Genomic DNA, 11,155 nt, shown 5'->3' with positions numbered 1-11,155 from the left:
GGGGTCCCTGGTTTGCACTGCCTCCCCTGAGCTGGGGTCTGTGGGTGCTCCTCAGAGGAACCTGGAAAGGATGGAGGTGACTGCCTAGGTTTTCTGTCCCTGTCCCATAGGGCCAGGCTCTTTCCTGCCTTAGCTCATGTCATTCTCCAATGGTCCTGGGTTTTGCTATCATTCCCATTTTATTTTATTTTTTAATATTTTATTTTATTTTTGAGACAGGTTTTCTGTCACCCAGGTTGAAGTGGAGTGGCATGACCTTGGCTCACTGCAGCCTCAACCTCCTGGGTTCAAGTGATCCTCCTACCTCAACCTTCTGAGTAGCTGGGACTACAAGTGGACACCACCACACCAGCTAATTTTTTTTTTTTTTTGAGATGAAGTTTTGCTCTGTCACCCAGGTTGAAGTGCAATGGCACGATCTCAGCTCACCGCAAACTCCGCCTCCCACATTCAAGTGATTCTCCTGCTTCAGCCTCCTGAGTAGCTGGGATTACAGGCAATCACCACCATGCCTGGCTAAGTTTTGTATTTTTAGTAGAGACAGGGTTTCACCATGTTGGCCAGGCTGGTCTTGAACTCCGGACCTCAGGTGGTCCACCTGCCTCGGCCTCCCAAAGTGCTGGGATTACAGGCATGAGCCACTGCACCTGGCAACACCAGCTAATTTTTTGTAGAGACAGGATCTCACTTTGTTGCTCTGGCTGGTCTCGAACTCCTGGGCTCAAGTGATCCTCCCGCCTCGGCCTCCCAAAGTACTGGGATTACAGGCGTGACCCACTGCACCTGGCCACTCCCACTTTACAGATGAGAAAACTGAGGCTTGGAGAGATCCAATACCTTGCCCAATGCCTTATAGTTGGTGAATGACAAAGCCGGAATTTAAACCCAGTCCTTTGTCTCCTGGTCTGGGGAGCAGAGAGTGAGGCAGAGAAAGAGAGAGGAATGTATGCCCCTTGCCCCCCATTCCTCTGGGCTGGTCATGGGTCCCTAGCTGTCTCTGGACAGGGGCTCCAGCCAGGTGCTCAAGCCAGAGCTTGGGTGAGAGAATGGACCCAGGAGGAAGCCGAGAGGGGCCTGGAATTTGCTTCCCCACAGGCTACTGAGGCCAACCCTCCCAAGGCCAGCCAGATATCTCCCCGCTCCTCCATGTGGCTCTGTCTCAGTGACTTCCTGAAGGTCCTGGCGCTGCACGTGGGATGGAAGGACGGACTGGACTCAGCTTCGTTGCTTCCTGCGCCTTGGCCCTGCGGTCACCCAGAGTTAACCTGTGGCCAGCCAAGGGGAAAGGGCATACCATGGAACCCCCTGCTGTAGGGGCCCCTGTTCCCATTTTCCAGATGAGAAAAACTGAGGTTAGAAAGGTGGAGGAGTACCAGGGTGGAGTCAAGAGTGAAATTCCCGTGGGTCTGACACAAAGCTGGAGCCCCAGGTGGCAGAGGTAGGCCCACTCACATTGAGCCTCAGAGACCCAGGTCTGGGATGATGACTGCTTGGGGACAGCACCTTGGAGCCCTGGAGGAGGGGGACAATGCATTTTCACAGGGGACCACCACAGCCTTGCAGGGAGTGGGGAGAGCTGTCCCTACCAGAGGCTAAACTGCTGCCTCAGCCCTGTGCAAACCTGGCCCCTCCCTGCCCAGAGACCCTGCTCCAAAATCACCTGCCCTCACCCATGGTCCAGCCCCAGGCTCCTGCTCCGAACCAAGGAACTGTTTGCATCTGACCTGGGAAGAATGGATTCCTCTGGGCCCAGGTGAGCCCACAGTGGGTGGGGACCTTGTACTCTCCTCCGACTCTCTTTCCTGGGCCACCCACTTTGATGATCCAGTCCTCTCTTGTCACCCCTGATGGGGAGACAGGCCTTGCCCTGGGGGTTCTGATCTAAGGGAGGAGGTAGAGCTCTGGCGGGGAACCATGGTCTAAGGGGCATGGCCCTAGCCTGGGACACTGGCCTTGCTCTGTGTACACTGGTAAGGCTCGGGACACTTGGTTTTAGGGAGACATAGTCTTGCTCTGAAATGATGGTCTGACGGGGGAGGCACAGCCTTATCCTGGGAGCTCCAGGTTCATCCTGAACTGGTCTGAGGGTGGGTGGGGGCGTGGCTTTGGGGGGGAATTTGGGGAGCTGGGGTGGGCAGCGGGAGGGAGTGGCTGGAGGCTGCTGACTTCTCTGTTCCTTGGCTGTTTGGGAGCTGGCTTCCAACTCCTGGCCCAGCCTGGGCTCTAGGCAGTAGGGATGGAGAGGGCCGGGCTCCCCCAACAAGGAAGAGGCTCGTGGAGGGAAATTGGATCAGGGGTTTGGGGTGAGCGGCCTCGCTTGCCCCCGGGCTCCTGGCCCTCCTTTTTTCCCTGGACACAGAGCAGGTGGCAGCCTTCCTCCGATGGCCCCACCCCATTTCTGCTGTCTGGGTCCCAGACGTGGCCTTGGTTTATGGGGTGATGTTCCCTCCCTGGCCAGCCTGGCGGCCACTTCAGACATGAACGCCCCCCACCTCGCTGAGGCTGGAGAACACAGTCTGCCTCCCCCAGCCCCAGCCACCCCCGCCCTGCTAATCCTGAGTAAACGGTGAGGCCAAGAATATCCTGCCTACTCTGGCGGGCGGGCGAGCCACGAAGCCTGCTGGAAGGGCATGAATCATGGTCCCCGCCTGCCAAGTGCTTGCTTGGGATGTGTTCGAGGCTGGCTGTGCCCAGAGTTGACGGGGAGAAGGGAAGGGAGGGGAGCTGGCGGCTGGGATGGGCAGACAGAGCCACTGTGAAGGGAGAGACGTCGGTTGGACCCACCCCTGGTGGCAACACAGAAATTATGTTATAGAATGTCAGGATCCTGGAATCCCCAAGTATGGACTTTCCTGTGTTCTGCAGGCCTGAAATGCAAGAGTTGTGAGACGCCACGTAACAAGCCGCCTACGGCACATGGAGGCCAAGGCCCCATTCTCCAGGTGGGGAAGTAGAGGCTCTCGGGGCAGAAAGGTCGGCTCTGGGTCTCTTACTGAGTCCAAGGTAGGGCTGGGCTGGAGCCCAGGCCTCTTCTCACCTTCTGGTCGGAGGCTTTTCCCAGCCCCTCTCGCTCCTGCTCTGCACTCCCTCCACCCTCACCACCATGACTGTGCTTCCTGGTTGACACAGAGGGAAGGGGTACCTGTGCCCAGCGGTAGTGTCGCCTGGAGCATGGGGTCAGGGGCACCTCTTATGCTCTCCTCTCTCTGCTCCAGGCACATCGGCTGCCCCATGGAGAGTCCTGTGCATCTTGCCTCCCCATCCCCAAAACCCCCACGGCCAGCTGTTCTTCCCTTTCGGCATCCCCCATCACCAAGGGGACCTGTACCATGTCGGTCCTGCTCCCTCTGTCTGTCCCCGATAACTTGCTTATTCAGAAACCATCCACTGTGGGCCAGATGTGCTCTGGACGCAGGGACCTCACCCAGGACCCTCCTTTTGCTCTCCCACTCCTGCCAGTGTTTCCCAGCCCTCAGCACACGACCACGCTTCATTTTCCACCACGCTTCATTTTCTTTCTTTCTTTTTTGTCATCCAGGCTGGAGTGCAGTGGCACTCATTGCAACCTCCATGTCCCGGGTTCAAGTGATCCTCCTGCCTCAGCCTCCCAAATAGCTGGGATTACAGGCACCCACCACCATGCCTGGCTAATTTTTGTATTTTTGTTTGTTTTTTTGTTTGTTTATTTTTTTTTCTGAGACGGAGTCTCACTCTGCCGCCCAGGTTGGAGTGCAGTGGTGCAATCTCAGCTCACTGCAAGCTCTGCCTCCCGGGTTCACGGCATTCTCCTGCCTCAGCCTCCTGAGTAACTGGGGCTACAGGCGCCCACCACTATGCCCGGCTAATTTTTTGTATTTTTCGTAGAGGTGGGGTTTCACCGTGTTAGCCAGGATGGTCTCAATCTCCTGACCTCGCGATCCGCCCGCCTCGGCCTCCCAAAGCACTGGGATTACAGGCGTGAGTCACCGCACTCGGCCCCTAATTTTTGTATTTTTAATAGAGACAGGGTTTCACCATGCTGGCCAGGCTGGTCTCAAACTCCTGACCTTGAGTGATCCACCCTCCTTGGCCTCTCAAAGTGCTAGGGTTATAGGCATGAGCCACTGCGCCCGGCCCCACAGTCCATTTTCTGTCATTTAAAAATGTTTAAAAGTCCCTTGGCCGCACTGGATGACTCATGCCTATAATCCCAGCACTTTGGGAGGCCAAGGCAGGCGGATTGCTTGAGTTTAGAGTTTGAGACCAGTCTGGGTAATATGGTGAAATCTCGTCTCTACAAAAATATAAAAATTAGCTGGGCGTGGTGGTGGGCACCTGTAATCCCAGCTACTTGGGGGCCTGAAGTGGGAGGATAGCTTGGGCCCAGGAGTTTGAGGCTGCAATGAGCTATGATTGCACCACTGCACTCCACCCTGGGTGACAAAGTGAGACCCTGTCTCAAGAAAAAAAATATATATATATTTTAAAGACCCTTGTGAGGCCATGTTCAGTTCCACCCAGCTCTCTCTATCTCTTCCCAGCCATGTTGCTTCAAAGAGTCGTCTACACTTTTTCTTTCTTTTTCTTTCTCTTTTTTTTTTTTTTGAGACAGGGTCTGGTTCTGTCACCCATGCTGAAGTGCAGTGGTGCGATCTCAGCTCACTGCAACCTCCAACTCTCAGATTTAAGTGATACTCCTGCCTCGGCCTCCTGAGTAGCTGAGATTACAGGCGTTCACCACCAAGTCCCGTTAATTTTTGTATTATTAGTAAAGACAGGGTTTCACCATGTTACCCGGGCTGGTCTCGAACTCCTGACCGCAGGTGATCCTCCTGCCTCGGCCTCCCAAAGTGCTAGGATTACAGACGTGAGCCACTGCACCCAGCCAGTCATCTACCAAATGCTGGGATTACAGGTGTGAGCCACTGAGCCCAGCCAGAGTCATCTGCACTTCTAATCCCTCACTTCCTCATGGCCCACTCTCTCCAGAACTCTCTCCAGCCTGGCTTTGGTCCCCAGTCCTCCCCGGACGGATGGACTGATGGAGGCTGCAGCAATTCTTGTTACTGAGCTGTCGCTCCTCCTCCCTGACATGCGGTCCAAGCCACTGTGGAGCCTCTTGCTGCAAAGCCCCTGCCCGTGACAGTCTCTACCTGTCTGTCTTCCACAGCCTTCCTCTGATCTCCTCTTGCCAATGCCTTTCATGTAGGTGGCCCTCAGCTCTCATCTCAGACCCTTTCTCCAGGTCCATTTTTTTTTTTTTTTTTTTTTGGAGACAGGGTCTCACTCTGTTGCTCAGGCTGGAGTGCTGTGGAATGATCTCAGTTCACTGCAACCCCCGCCTCCCAGGTTTGAGTGATTGTCATACCTCAGCCTCCCGGGTAGCTGGGATTACTGGCACATGCCACTGTGCCCGGCTAATCTTTGTATTTTTGGTAGAGACAAGGTTTCACCATGTTGGCCAGGCTGGTCTCAGCCTTCTGACCTCAAGTTATCCACCCGCCTCGGCCTCCCAAAGTGCTGGGATTATAGGCGTGAGCTGTCGCGCCCAGCCTCAAGGTCCTCTTTCTGAGCCATTCCTCTGTTCTGTGGCTTGACACCACACTCTCCCTGGGTCACCAGCCTGGTCCTCTAAAGGGCTCCAGGCCAGCATGTCCAAAACTAGGCTGACGCCTCTACCCGGGGACCCATAGTCCCACACACCCCTAAGTCCAGGGCTAACTGATCCCCCATCTCTGTTCCTCCCCTTCACTGAGAGAAGGGCCCTGACGCCTATCGAAGCACCCAGAGAGATATGCTGGCATCATCGGAGGCTCCACCCTCCTCCACCCCTCCACCCTCTGTCCCATTGGTAGACCAAGGCCAATCCACGCAATCCACTGATGTCATTCTCTCCCTACTGCCACTGCCTTCATCCTAAGCTCATTCTCTTTGGCCGGGGTATTCTAACACCCACATCACCAGCTCCTGGGCCCTGCCCCTCCGGCTGGTTCTCCACAGGGAGCCACAGGCTTGCATGAACTCCTTCTCATGCAAACCTGACCGTGCCCCTCCTTAGCTCAATGCTATTCGCTGGCTCCCCACTGCCCTCCGGGCCCCGTTGGGCCCTCTGTGGTGTGGTCCTTTCCCATCTCTCTGGCTGGATGCAGGCCAATCCCCCGCCCACACCTTATGTTCCATCCACCTCCCCGGGCTCATCACGCCCAACTATGCCTCACTGATCCTTGCTCCATCTTCTCCCGACCATCCCTGCTGCCCGGAACGAACCTTCCTTCACTATTCCACAAAGCACCTTGCCAAGTCAAAAGCCACCTCCTTGAAGCACCCCAGGATCTTTCCCATTCCCGTGGCACCCTGTACTTACCACACCGAACGCCACCGCTGCCCCACAGTGTTCCCCACTGCATTGGGACCTCTTTGAGAGCAGGCTGTGCCTGATCCTTCTGCTGTCTCCGCAGGGCCTGGAGCAGAGGGAGAGCAAGAATTTACTGAATGAGGTTGGGTGCGGTGGCTCACGCCTGTCATCCCAGCACTTTGGGAGGCCCAGGTGGGTGGGTCACTTGAGGCCAGGAGTTCAAGACCAGCCTGGCCAACATGGTGAAACCCCGTTTCTGCTAAAAATACAAAAATTAACCAAATGTAGTGGCACGTTCTTGTAATCCCAGCTACACTGGTGGCTGAGGCAGGAGAATCGCTTGAGCCCGGGAGGCGGAGGTTACAGTGAGATGAGATCTTGCCACTGTACTCCACCCTGGGTGACAAAGCAAGACCCTGTCTAAAAAAAAAAGAAAAGAAAAGAAAAAAAAGAGTTTACTGAACAAACAAATGTACAAATGCATGAATGATGAATGAATGATTCCCTGAGGGTCTTAGTCCTCTCTCTGGGGACCCTCCTGAGATGGTGCCATCTGAGGAGGCTGAGTCCAGGCTGCACTCCCAGCCCTGGGCCCTGGCAGGTCCAAGTTCTCGATGTTTCTGAGCACTGGTAAGTGTGGAAAACTTTGGCTCCTCCGGGATTCTTAACTCCATGGGAGACGGCAGGGTGGATGGTCGCCTGGGAGCCAGGAGGGCTGGCGGCCGCTGGAGGGAAGGAGGAGGAGTCAGGGGACCAGACACTTGGTCGTGTCTCTGGGGGCAGCAGGGTCCTGGAGCCCAGGGAGGGGCATGAGACCTACCTTCTCACCCTTAGCCAGTCCTGCCCTGAAAGCCCAGGCCGGGAAACCAGGGAGTGGGGAAGCCAGGGGAGAGATGGCATTTGTGCAACAGCATTCAATGTGTTTGCAATAAAGGGGAAATGGAAAAAATGTTAACTTACTTTTTGATGGTGCCCTGGAGGGTGGGGATATACATGACTGTGGAGTCTCCAATTGCCACCCCGTGCAGCCCTGCTCTGAACACTCAAGGGAGGGAGGGAATGTGAGGGTGAAGGGTGAGATACTCCAAATACCCTGTCCCCGAATGTCCTCCTTACACCCTGTCACTGTGCCAAATAATGCTCTGTCCATGAAGGAGGCCGCTCAGGGCTTCCAGAACCACATGTCTTTCAGCTGAGTGAAGGCCGTGGGCCCAGGAAGTGGGACCAACCAGCTCACTGCTTTTGTCCCTAGGAGGGCCTGGGGCTCTAGAAAAGATCCCAAGCTGGGAGGTGCCAGCCTCTTCCAGCATGGGGGTCTTCAGCCTGGTATCAACTGAAACTCCCGTGATCCTTGCCTCAGCCCTCGAGCCTGGGGGCTGCGGTCCAGCCAGGACCTGGGTGCCAGGAGCCAGCTGACCTCTCAGCAGCTGCGTGGACTCCGTGAAATCACCTCCCTTCTTGGAGTCTCCGTGTCCTCTGTGGGAATGTGGAGGTTCCTTAGGAGGGAGTTCCCATCCTGGGCTCAGGGGGCTGTAGGACATCAGTGCCTGGCGGCAGAGAGGGGTGGGTGCGAGTTTTAGGTGGGAGGGAGGCAGGGAAGGGATGACCAGGGTCTCTGACTTCCCAGTCCCACCACTTAGAGCTGGAGGGGCTGGACTGCTCAGCCCTAGATCTCAGGACTGTTGACCTTCCCATGCAGTGTTCTCAGCATGTCCCTTTACCTGTCACTTTTGGAGAGGTGATGGCAGGAACACAGTCCCTCAGCTCCTTCATGGTGATGGTTTTGTGTGCGAACAACTGGCAGGGCCACTGTGCCTTGGAGCCATCCCAGCTGTTCCCACCTTACTCAATGCACTCGCTGAGGTTCTTCTGACCTTAAGACTATGCTGTGGGTGCAGATCTTTTACATGGGAGGAGGTGCCAGAAAGCATGGGTAAGAGAGGGAGGCAGGGAAAGAAAAACAGCCAGCAAAGGGTCCACTAATGAGCAGCGGAGGCCCAGTGCCCCCGGGACCTTCTGAAACAGCACTGCCCAGTTGAACTTTCTGTGATGATGGAACTTCTTAATTTGCCAGTGCAGATTGTCCAGTATGGTAGCCGGTGCAGCTACTGAGTACTAGAAATGTACTAGAAGTGTAACTAGTGCAACTGCAGAAATGAAACAGATTTATAGACTTTTATTTATTTGTTTGTTTATTTATTTGTTTTTTAAGAAAACAGGGTCTTGCGTTGTTGCCCAGGCTGGAGTGCAGTGATGCCATAACGGCTTACTGCAGCCTCGACTTCCTGGCCTCAAGCGATCCTCCCACCTCAGCCTCCCCAGTAGCTGGGACTACAGATGCATGCCAGCAAACCCGACTAATTTTTTTGTTTTAATTCTGTAGAAATAGGATCTTGCTACGTTGCTCAGGTTGGTATCGAACTCCTGGGCTCAAGTGATCCTACCGCCTCAGTCTCCCAAAGTGTTGGGATTACAGGCATGAGCCACGGTGCCGAGCCTTAGCTTAGCCTATCTTAAACGTGCTCAGAACACCTACATTAGCATTCAGTTAGGCAAAATCATTTAACGCAAAGCCTATTTTGTAATAAGTCTTGAATTTCTCATGTATTTTATTGGCTACTCTACTGAAATTGAAAAATGGGAGGGTTTTATGGGTACTTGAAGGACAATTTCTACTGAGTGCATATAGCTTTTGTCCCATAATAAAGTTGAGAAAATCATAAGTCAAACCATGGTAAGTCAGGGACCATGTGTATACGTTTTTTGGGTCCAGCTTTTTTCACTCAGTGTAACATTTTTTGACATTCATTCATGATTCTGCATATATTTTGTTCTGAGTACTATCCCGTTATATGGGTACACCATCATTTATTTTCCACTCTTCTGGGTACGGACATCTGGGCTGTGTACAGTTTTGTGCTATTAGGAATAAAGCTGCCTTGAATATTTGTGTTCAAGTCTTTGTGTAGATGTATATTTTTAATTTCTGTTGGGTAAATGCCTAGGAATATGTAGAATTATGTACTGTATGGCAGGTGTATGACTAACTCTTTTTCTTTTTTTTTTGAGATGGAGTCTCAGTCTGTCGCCCAGGCTGGAGTGCAGTTGCGCGATCTTGGCTCACTGCAACCTCCGCCTCCCGGGTTCAAGGTTTCAAGCGATTCTCCTGCCTCAACCTCCTCAGTAACTGGGATTACAGGCATACTCCACCACACCCATCTAATTTTTGTATTTTTAGTAGAGACAGGATTTCGCCATGTTGATCAGGCTGGTCTCGAACTCCTGACCTCGTGATCTGCCTGCCTTGGCCTCCCAAAGTGCTGGGATTACAGGCGTGAGCCACCGCACCTGCTCACGACTAACTATTTAAGAAACTGTCAAACTGTCTGCCGGGATGGTTGCTACCAGTTTACATTTCCACCAACGATATATGAGAGTTTTCATTCATCCATATCCTCTGCAACATCTGATGTTGTCATTTTCTTTTTGTGTTTTTGAGATGGAGTCTCTCTCTGTCGCCCAGGCTGGAGTGCGATGGTACGATCTTGGCTCATTGCAACCTCCGCCTCCTGGGTTCAAGCGATTCTCCTGCCCCAGCCTCCCGAGTAGCTGGGATTACAGGCATGCGCCACCACAACCGGCTGATTTTTGGTATTTTTAGTAGAGACGGGGGTTTCACCATGTTGGCTAGACTAGTCTCAAACTCCCACCTCACATGATCCACCTGCCTCGGCCTCCCAAGGTGCTGAGATTACAGGTGTGAGCGACCACGCCCAGCCCCTAATCATTTTCATTTTAGCCTTTGTACAAAAATTATCTGAAGATGAATTTGGAAGAAAGAGACTATTCCAGTGAACAGTTTGCAAACCCAGGAGACACAGCCTTCAGTGTAAAAGAAGATGTGCATTCCAGAGAACCAAGGGAGGGCTCAGATTTTATAGCAAAAGTTCCCGCCCAGGTTCCCGATCATATTTGTTTATGCAAATGAAAGATTGAAACTTGCTTAGTTCTGATTGGTTGGTTCGAGTGAGCTCTGGAGTCACGAAGTTGAACAGAGGCGGGAGTTTTTGAGGAGCGTAGAGTGCCTCTAGTTAGCAAATGTCAACTTGGCTCTATTTTAAATGTAGGCCCAGTTAGCCACTCAAGATCCATCTTAAAGCATTGGCTCTGTCAGGTTCACGTTGGTCCACAAACCATTCTAATGGGAATATAGTGGTATATTGACTTTGTGTGTGTGTGTATGGGTGTGTGTGACGGAGTCTCACTCCGTTGCTAGGCTGAAGTACAATGGTGTGATCTCAGCTCACTGCAACCTCTGACTCCCTGGTTCAAGCGATTCTCCTCCCTCCATCTCCCGAGTGGCTGGGATTACAGGCACACACCACCATGCCCGGCTATTTTTGTAGTTTTAGTAGAGACAGGGTTTCACCATGTTGGCCAGGATGGTCTCGAACTCCTGACCTCATGATCTGCCCGCCTCGGCCTCCCAAAGTGCTGGGATTACAAGCGTGAGCCACCACACCCAGCTGTATATTGAGGTTTTAATTTGCATTTCCCCATTGACCAATGACGTTGAGTGCTTTTGAATGTATTTATTAACGAATATTACAGATATTCATCATTTGTACATTAACTTTGGTAAAACGTCTTTTCAAGTTCTTTGTCCATTTTATATATTTATTTATTTGTATTTTTTTGAGACAGTCTTGCTCTGTCGCCCAGGCTGGAGTGCAGTGATGCGATCTCGGCTCACGGCAACCTCTGCCTCCCAGGTCCAAGCGATTCTTCTGCCTCAGCCTCCTAAGTAGCTGGGACTACGGG

The 11,155-nt window shown here is 53.0% G+C and overlaps 1 long non-coding RNA gene across 1 annotated transcript; it reads right to left on the bottom strand.

The window, feature by feature from the left end:
* Positions 1–202: 202 nt before the first annotated feature.
* LOC112620017 lies at positions 203–2,207 on the bottom strand. The gene is made up of 2 exons (XR_003118463.1): positions 784–2,207; positions 203–647 (listed from the first exon to the last, which is right to left on the bottom strand). It is a non-coding gene; the product is annotated as an uncharacterized LOC112620017 (long non-coding RNA).
* Between the last annotated feature and the right edge of the window lie 8,948 nt (positions 2,208–11,155).

The sequence above is a fragment of the Theropithecus gelada genome, chromosome 3 (assembly GCF_003255815.1).
Source record: "Theropithecus gelada isolate Dixy chromosome 3, Tgel_1.0, whole genome shotgun sequence".
NCBI lineage: Eukaryota > Metazoa > Chordata > Mammalia > Primates > Cercopithecidae > Theropithecus > Theropithecus gelada.
The sequence above is the reverse complement of the archived record's forward strand: the minus strand, read 5'-3'. Positions and strand labels throughout refer to the sequence as shown.